The following is a 9,490-nucleotide window of genomic DNA, read 5'->3' as shown; positions in this document are numbered from 1 at the left end:
TTAGCTTCAATGAGAGTTGCGATTTCTGTACGCTCGTCTTGAACTAAAGACGGATGAACTTAATGTTCTATTCATTTATGAAAAGTAATAGTCAGAGTTTCTATAAAAGAAATTCAATCTCAAAACGTTTTCTCCTGCGCTCTATTGTTACAAACAAACGCAATTACCAAGCCTGTTCAAATACCATTGATATAATTACACAAAGAATGGAAAATGTTAAAGCCTTACAAGACCAGTCTTATGCCTTCTATCTCGCCAACAAATTCTTTTTTCCCGTTTCCAAACTCAAGGAAAGCTTACGTTTTTCACATCGAATAATTTTGCCCAGTAGCTACACACGATTTAAAATAGGATAAACGAATTCAGCTTCCCTCAAATATTAATTGTAAAGCATGCAGCCGAAGGTTTGTTACTCTAGTGTGTATTAAGAAACATAGAATAAAAGCTTTGTTTTTCACAAGTTAAACAATTTCTTAGTTAAAATTGTCAGTAAGTTACCGATGCATTTCCATTCAGAATCTCCACGCTCTACCATTAACTAAATTTTGCCCCAAGTTGAAGTTTAGAGTACTATAAACTCGTTGGTTGTTTTTTGCATATCTAATTTTGTTTGAGTCCTTTACTTCTAAATTGTCTCCAATTTGTTAGCTGTTATCGCTAAAATACTAAAATGCCTGAACTGAAGTAATAATGCTCATCGCAAATTACTCGATGTAATTAAATTGTGCAAAGATCTGTTGCTTATCAAAAGCCTCCACAACACGTTAACAAGAAAAGTTTGTAATCTATTCAGACTGAAGATTTTCGCAACTACTAAAGTTGCGTGGTAGCTACGAGGATCTTTCTTCTATTTGATCTTTCATGCACAGTTCAAAAGATATCTTTCAAATATTTACATTTATTTATTCATCGTTTAAGGCTATACTCTAACTCAAAATATGACCAGCTCCGAGTTGGATTGATAGCTTAGTTGGTAGAGCACTGCACCGCGTAAGGGTAATGGATTCGAATCCCATTCAACCCTGAATATTTTCAGGCTTTCTTTTCGGAACTGCTTAAGTTGCGTAGTAACTGCAAGGAGCTTTCTTCTATTTGATCCTTCATTCGCAGTTCAAAATATATCTTTCAAATATTTACATTTATTTATTCATCCTTTACGGGTATATTACGAACCCACGATATGAAAAGCACCCATTTGGCTTGATAGCTCAGTTGGTAGAGCACTGGACCGGCATCGCAAGGGTTGTGGGTTTGAATCCAGTTCAAGCCTGAATTTTTTTCATGCTTTCTTTTCGCAACTGCTTAAGTTACGTAGTAACTGCGTGGAGCTTTCTTCTATTTGATCTTTCATACGCAGTTAAAAATATATGTTTCAAATATTGACATTTATTTATTCATCCTTTAAGGCTATATTACAAACTCAAAATGTGACCAGCTCCGAGTTAGATTGATAGCTCAGTTGGTAGAGCACTGCACCGCGTAAGGGTTATGGGTTCGAATCCCGTTCAAGCCTGCATTTTTTAGGCTTTCTTTAGGAAACTGCTTAAGTTACGTAGTAACTGCGTGGAGCTTTCTTCTATTTGATCTTTCATACGCAGTTAAAAATATATGTTTCAAATATTGACATTTATTTATTCATCCTTTAAGGCTATATTACAAACTCAAAATATGACCAGCTCCGAGTTGCATTGGTAGCTCAGTTGGTAGAGCACTGCACCGCGTAAGGGTTGTGGGTTCGAATCCCGTTCAAGCCTGCATTTTTTTAAGCTTTCTTTAGGAAACTGCTTAAGGTGGCCGAATACAGTTTTTTAGTGTACAGATGTTAGAAGACGTTATTTGGAAACTATGTATTTCTGGACGCCCAAAATTGGCATGGTGTAAAACCAACTAAGAAAGATTGTATTTTCGTACGTCTTGTTGAGCTAGGTACCGTTTCCATGGCAACGCAGCGAACTATTAAACGTCCATAAATAGTAGGTTTCCTTTATTTTTAGCAAATGTACTCATTAGATTTTTTCCATTTTTTGTATCCAGAACAACTCACAAAACACTGACACAGTTGCACTATTTTCATGTAATTTTGACAGAGAGATCTCCTGCAAATATTGATTTTGCATTTCAATGTTTTGTGAAGATACCCTCTGTTAGATTTAGGTTTCTCTTTGTAGGCGAGTTACGCTTTTAGGGAACTATTTTCATGCGAAATTTCAGGGAATTCTAATGAGCGGTTCCTTAGAAAACAGTTCATTTCCACGAAAAGAACCAGTCGCAATTTTTTGGTCAAATGCGCATGCGTGGTTTTATTTGGGTTTCATGGCAAAGATGAAAATCATGCGAAAGGTCTTGGTGAATGTATCTTTTGCTCGGAAAGAAAAGAAAAAGAGTCCAGAAACGAGAAACTCAGTTAGTTAGGATCAAAACTTAACTTTATTATCCATTTCATGTGAAATTGAGGGATCACTTTATCGACCGCCGTATTTGCGTACCACAACCCTAGCGCGCGCTTAATAGCATCACTTAGAGAATCTGTAAAGCGCGCGCAAACTGTGTTCAGCCACCTTAAGTTGCGTAGTAACTGCGAGGATCTTTCTTCTATTTGATATTTCATTCGCAGTTCAAAATATATGTTTCAAATGTTTACATTTATTTATTCATCCTTTACGGGTATATTACGAACCCACGGTATGAAAAGCACCCATTTGGCTTGATAGCTCATTTATTAGAGCACTGCACCGGCATCGCGAGGGACATGGGTGCGAATCGTGTTCAAGCATGAATTTTTTTTCAGGTTTTCTTTTGGCAACTGCTAAAGTTGCGTAGTAACTGCGAGAGTCTTTCTTCTATTTGATCTTTCACCCGCAGTTCAAAATATATCTTTCAAATATTTACATTATTATTATTTAGTCATCCTTTAAGGCTATATTACAAACTCAAAATATGACCAGCTCCGAGTTGGATTGATAGCTTAGTTGGTAGAGCACTGCACCGGCATCGCAAGGGTTATGGGTGCGAATCCAGTTCAAGCCTGAATTTTTTTTACCCCATTCAATCGTCCCCATCACTTGGAAATCCGGAGTACCCCCCTGGGACTACAACATACACTGCACACTTGCATGTAATTCTCAGCTCCTCAAGAAACAACCTTGAGCTCCAGACTGGAATAAAACCAAGGGTGTTGATAGTCAATAAAACTGATTGATTGTTGTTAATGAAATTCCATACCAATGTAATGAATAAATGCACCTTGCAATGTCAAGCTCTACGAAATAACTGCTCAAAAAAATCACAAACGGTTAGAGTATTGATTAGTAGAAAGTGAAGCATGCATTCAAATAGTTCAAATTCAGCGGTCTTTTGTTCAGCTGTCTTAACAGATGATAGTAGTGCTAATTAACAAGTGCTCATGGGAACACCCAGGGAATTTTTATTGATAGGTAGAGGTGTCAATATGTTGGTTCTAGGGGACCTCTAAAAGGAAGGAGTAATATTGTAGACTTCGAGTGGTCTCTCTTTTGTGCCCATGCTACTTGCGACTTTTACTTCGGTATTCACCAAGTTTTTTATTATGTTTTTCTTTGCGGATTTTCGAGCAAAAGAGAGACTACTCACAGTCTAGTGGCTTTAAGCCACAGAAACAGGTAAATGTTGTCAGGTGGGGGGAGGGGGCGGAGCTGGAGCAATGGGTGGGACCTTTTCAAGAGGCTGGTAAGGGCATGGCTGGAAACCAGAGTTACAAAGTGGAATGATGAGGAAAAAGTGTAGCAAATGTTCCTTAAAGAATATTGTCATTATGCTCTTTAAATGTGCAGTTCCAGAAAATATCCATACTCCCCCATGCAAGGTTTTTCTTTGCACCCCCTCTCCCTAGGAAATTCCAGTTTGGTTTCATACTTTGCTTCTGAAATTTTTAAATTGTAAGACCCCCCCTCCCCCTTGGAATTTCCGAAGATCTTCCATGGGGTTGGTATGGATTTTTCTCGAACTACACAATTCCTTTTCATAGTGTCATATGAAATTATTCCATAATGCTTATTTCATATATTTTTGTATTCACAGAATGCAGACTAAGAGGTTTGGTGTTTTAGCTTCAAAACAGAGATGCTTTCAGTCTGTGGAATGCGGTCTTCGTATATGCGACTGTATCCTTGTCTGTCTCAAAAGCTTTCATCAACCGCACCGAAAGAGCTTAACAGCTCAAGCAGCACATCATGGCCATCATTCAGGGCCGCAAAACCAACAAGCAAAGCCAACAAACTCTTCTTCCCAAATCCCCTGGCAAACTGCTCAACCAAGCCTAAACCAAAATTATCACACCCTCCTAGATATGCAAGACATCTGAATGTTAGACTAGCATCTCTGAAGAGAACTGGACAGCACCTTGAATTGTTTGAGAGTGTCAGAAAGTTTGCATCAATTGGAGACAGAGTGACCATACTTTTTATTCATTGCTACAATCACAGAAAAAGATGAAAGACAGAAGAAAGAAGTTGGAAAAGAAAGGGAGAAGTTGCAACGATGACAAAGCAGCTTGTACATTGAATTACTGGAAAGTATTTCAAATGACATCTCTAATTGCAACCCTTGGAATCTTGCAAATTTGATGTGGGCTTTAGGCAAAATTCAAGAGAGGGATCATGAGGTGTTGCATGTTTCTGAAAGAGAAATTTTGTCGCGCCGTATCGTGGCCTTTAATAATGCTCAGATCTGTCAGATCGTCAATGGGTGCACAAGCCTGAACTTGACAACATCCAACATTTTTACCATGTTAGAAGAAGCCATTTTGAATGAAGAGGTGAACATTCACAACTTTGAAAATCGTGAACTGTCCGGAATACTACTGTCATTTTGCAAAAACTGACAATGCTTTTGTTGAACTGTTTCATGTTTTCTTGGAGGAAATTCTATCAAGAGACTTCTTGACAATTGGCAGTCGTGCTTTGGCTGAATTTGTGTGGTCATTTGCAAAGAAAGAGTTCAAAGCAGACAAGTTGTTTCTCCAAGTTGAAGAAGCGATTCTAAGCCGTGGAACAACTGATCTGAACAATGCTGCTCTTACCAAGATACTTTGGGCATTTGGTAGGTCTGAAAGAGGAAGCAAGCAATTTTTCTATTTTTTAGACAATGAGCTTGCCTCATGCCATGTTGAGACATTTGACAACTCTCTACTTTTACAAGTCGTGTGGTGTTTTACAAAAAGGAATGTGACAAAAGCTAAAAGTTTTTAAGGTTGTTGAGAAAGAAGTTTTTACCCGCGGTGTCCACACATTTAAGATTCATGAGCTTGTGTTGATCTTTTTCTCGTTTGTTTCCGCCCAGAGACAGACTGATATGTTAGTTGCTGAAATTGAAAGAGAATTATGTTCAAAGGATGCTAAGCAGTTTAGCCAAGGTGATTTACGCCAAATTGCCTGGTCCCTTGGAAGAGCAGGCAAATCAAATAGTAAGCTGTTTGATACTATTGAAACAGAAGTATTACAATGTGGCATGTATGATCTTCCTTCAAAAGAAGACAATATGCTTATGCTCATGCGTGGGTTCATTGAGGCCAAAAGGGGAAGTAAACTGCTCTATGAATTCTTAGCCCGCTTTTTTGCAGCCGCAGATTTCCGCAATCTGGACGAAAGTGGAATCTGTGAGTGTGCATGGTGCTTTACCAAGGTAAGCATTGGAGTAGGAGAAGTGTATGATTCTCTAGAAGCAGAGGTCTTTGAAAGAAACAGGTATTTTCTCAGTGACAGCCAGATTGCACTCTTGAACAGATGTTTTCAAAAAGTTGGAAGGGGCAACAAACAGCCTTTTTCATAACTTTTAAAAATTAATTATGTAAATGTCTTACCAAGCCAAATGTTGTATATAAGGTTCCTAGTTGTGTAAGTTTAAATGTGGATTTTTTGTTTGTTCATTTGTAAAAATAAGGATTTACGTTTACTGTAGTAACTCCATGTTCAGCCTTCTTTTGCTGTGTTTGTGTGTGTGTGTATAAGGGGGGGGGGGGGGGGGGGCCAATTTCCTGCACTATTCAAAACTTTTTTCAATATTAAAGCAAACTCCAGCAAACTATGAAATGGACTGTGTTCTGTTCTCCCTTTGAGAAAATCACTTGATATGTTTCTTCTTTGTATTTTAGAGACATTTGGTGAAAGAGAATACTTATTTGGTTTCAATTTAGGTAAATTCAGTTTTGAATGAAAAAAAATACCCTCTGAAAATCCCCGGTGACATTGCCCGTTTAAGATAGATCACGAGATTGTCCGCAGATGAATGTGTTAGAATTATCGATGATTCTTATGAGACATGTCCCCTATCATTTCTTTCCTGTGTCGGAGCTGGAGACGTCCACCAAGCTATACTCTTGGGTATTCAACGGTTTATTTCGGTGAATATTACGGTTGGGAGGGCCTTAATCGCATCGAAATTCGGATTTAGTTAGGAAGAAAATCTTTAGTTTTCTTCTCCAAAATGTCAGGGAAAAATTTCGGTTTTCCTCGCGTGCCATGCCCTTTTTTTAGCGAAAAATGTCTGTTGTGGGGAGAAATTTTGTCCCCGCAACATGTTGCATGAAATTCAACATGCTTAAATTCTTGCGTCAAAAACCGGAGACAAAATGACCTCAATTTTCAATGCCGCATGGTATGCACTGCTCTGCAAAGTGTCCCTGCTACTTAATAGAAATGAACCAATAACAACCCGCATTGGCTATCCCATCACCCCTCAGTAGCAGTCAATTAAGATGGAGGCCTCGATGGATGAAGTTATTGAGGAAACTTCGTGGAGCGTAACCACCACAAAAATGCTGATTGAATTTGAATTACCGAAAAGAAGGCCCTTACTCCTCTAATGGCAAAGTTAGAAAAGGGCAAAGCACCACACACTCTTGATGACGTTAAAAAAAAAAAGATGGCATAGAGTTCGAAGTTCAACACTCTGATACATAAAGAAGACCTCTGTGGAGAGCGAAGATAAGTGGCCTTGTTGGAAAGGGCTTGTTCCGTCCCTGCAACATATCGCCAAGTGTTTGCCGGCCTTGACATTAAAATATATAATTCCTGTCGTAGCAAGAGCTGCCTCCTTAAAATTTCTTGCAGCTTCTTGTTAAATAATAGATGTATTTTTAAAACTTGGAATCGGTCACCATTTTAAAGATTCCCCCATTTTAAAGATTCCCACTTTTAAAAGACGACCCATTTTAAAGATAACACATTTTAAAGATAACCCGTTTTAAAGATTAACCATTTTAAAGATTCCTACTTTTAAAGATGACCCATTTTAAAGTTTCCCACTGTTAAAGATTCTCCCATTTTAAAGATTCCCACTTTTAAAAGATGACCCATTTTAAAGGTTCCCACTTTCAAAGATTCCCCGTTTTAAAGATAACACATTTTAAAGATTTTAAACATATAGATGTATTTTTAAAACTTGGAATCGGTCACCATTTTAAAGATTCCCCCATTTTAAAGATTCCCACTTTTAAAAGATGACCCATTTTAAAGATAACACATTTTAAAGATAACACATTTTAAAGATAACCCGTTTTAAAGATTAACCATTTTAAAGATTCCTACTTTTAAAGATGACCCATTTTAAAGTTTCCCACTGTTAAAGATTCTCCCATTTTAAAGATTCCCACTTTTAAAAGATGACCCATTTTAAAGGTCCCCACTTTCAAAGATTCCCCGTTTTAAAGATAACACATTTTAAAGATTTTAAACATATAGATGTATTTTTAAAACTTGGAATCGGTCACCATTTTAAAGATTCCCCCATTTTAAAGATTCCCACTTTTAAAAGATGACCCATTTTAAAGATAACACATTTTAAAGATAACACATTTTAAAGATAACCCGTTTTAAAGATTAACCATTTTAAAGATTCCTACTTTTAAAGATGACCCATTTTAAAGTTTCCCACTGTTAAAGATTCTCCCATTTTAAAGATTCCCACTTTTAAAAGATGACCCATTTTAAAGGTTCCCACTTTCAAAGATTCCCCATTTTAAAGATAACACATTTTAAAGATTCTCCCGTTTTAAAGATTCCCACTTTTAAAGATTGACCATTTTAAAGATTCCCATCGTTAAAGATTACCCATTTTAAAGTTTTCTACTTTTAAATATTACCCATTTTAAAGATTCCCACCGTTAAAGATTACCCATTTTAAAGATTCCCATTGTTAAAAATTAACCGTTTTAAAGTTTCGTATTTTTAAAGATTACCCATCTTAAAGATTCCTACTTTTAAAGATTAACCATTTTAAAGATTCCTACTTTTAAAGATTAACCATTTTAAAGATTCCCACTGTTAAAGATTAACCGTTTTAAAGATTCTCCATTTTAAAGATTACCCATTTTTTAAAGGTTGTCACTTTTAAAGATTACCCATTTTAGAGATTCCCACTTTTAAAGATTCCCTATTTCAAAGATTGTCACTTTTAAAGATTACCCATTTTAAAGATTAACCGTTTTAAAGACTTCCCGTTTTAAAGATTACCTATTTTTAAGGTTGCCACTCTTAAAGATTCACACTTTTAAAGGTTCCCCGTTTCAGAGATTCCCACTTTTAAAGATTCCGCATTTTAAAGATTACCTAAAGGTACCAACTTTTAAAGATTACCCGTTTTAAAGATTACCCATCTTAAAGATTGCCGCTTTTAACGATTCCTCGTGTAAAAGATTCCTACATGCTTTTGTTGTAGATCTCCCATCTCAAAGATTCCCCCTTTTAAAGATATCAGCCAGTTTCAAAGATCCCCAATTTTAAAGATTCTGGTTTTAGCGATTCCTCTTTTTACATGTAAAGGTTCCCGCTTTTTAAGAATTCTCCGTTTTAAAGATTCCCCATTTCCCGATTTCCCATTCCGGTCCAAAGCCGAACAACATAAGACAACGCTGATGTAACCTGAATAACAGTCATTTCAGAGAGCATAGAAAGCGAGCAGCTGAAACAAGAGCGAATGGACTATTTGATTGTTGAAAACTGGCATAAAAATGCCACAGGCAAATGCGTCCCTCCGAGCCTAGGTGTTGCTTACAACGGCCGTAAGTTATTTGATACAGAATCGCATATTTATTGTCTTTTGCTCCCGAAAATGACTGCTACTCAAGTCACAGTGGACAAAAAGATTTTATTTATTTTGCTATCATTCTCATTAGTTATGTTACACTTCTACGATACACTAAATAATTTCACGAGTCAAAAAGTGCATAATTCGCTTCCAGTTACATAACTCTACATAATTTCTCTTGAGTAACAACAATCGAAAACCTTTGAATTATCATTATCAAAATCAGGAGCCCATTAATGGGCTCCTGTCAAAATCGACGCCTTCACGGATTGACTATTTTCTTCGAAAATCGTTCAGCACTTTTGCTCTAGTTTTCAAGTCCTTAAGTCTGTCAAGGTCTCTGTTTTCCTTTTAAACTGATATAGTACTGTATTTAACAAGTTGACAAAATCAGCAAGATGCGGGACAACATTAATTTACAGGAATCAAT

General features: G+C 36.8%; 1 long non-coding RNA gene and 1 pseudogene across 1 annotated transcript in view; one reads left to right on the top strand and one right to left on the bottom strand.

Annotated features, from left to right (window-relative positions):
- The first annotated feature begins 4,069 nt into the window (after nucleotides 1-4,069).
- On the top strand, nucleotides 4,070-5,875 carry LOC146454140 (uncharacterized; annotated as a pseudogene).
- A 2,746-nt stretch (nucleotides 5,876-8,621) lies between these two features.
- Nucleotides 8,622-9,490, bottom strand: part of LOC146454139 (uncharacterized) — a 6,001-nt gene continuing 5,132 nt past the window's right edge. The window contains exon 5 of the long non-coding RNA XR_014859323.1: nucleotides 8,622-9,490. This exon is cut by the window's right edge and continues 709 nt beyond it. This is a non-coding gene — a long non-coding RNA (uncharacterized LOC146454139).

Source organism: Pavona decussata, unplaced genomic scaffold (genome assembly GCF_977016875.1).
Source record: "Pavona decussata unplaced genomic scaffold, jaPavDecu1.1 SCAFFOLD_313, whole genome shotgun sequence".
Classification (NCBI taxonomy): domain Eukaryota; kingdom Metazoa; phylum Cnidaria; class Anthozoa; order Scleractinia; family Agariciidae; genus Pavona; species Pavona decussata.
The sequence above is the reverse complement of the archived record's forward strand: the minus strand, read 5'-3'. Positions and strand labels throughout refer to the sequence as shown.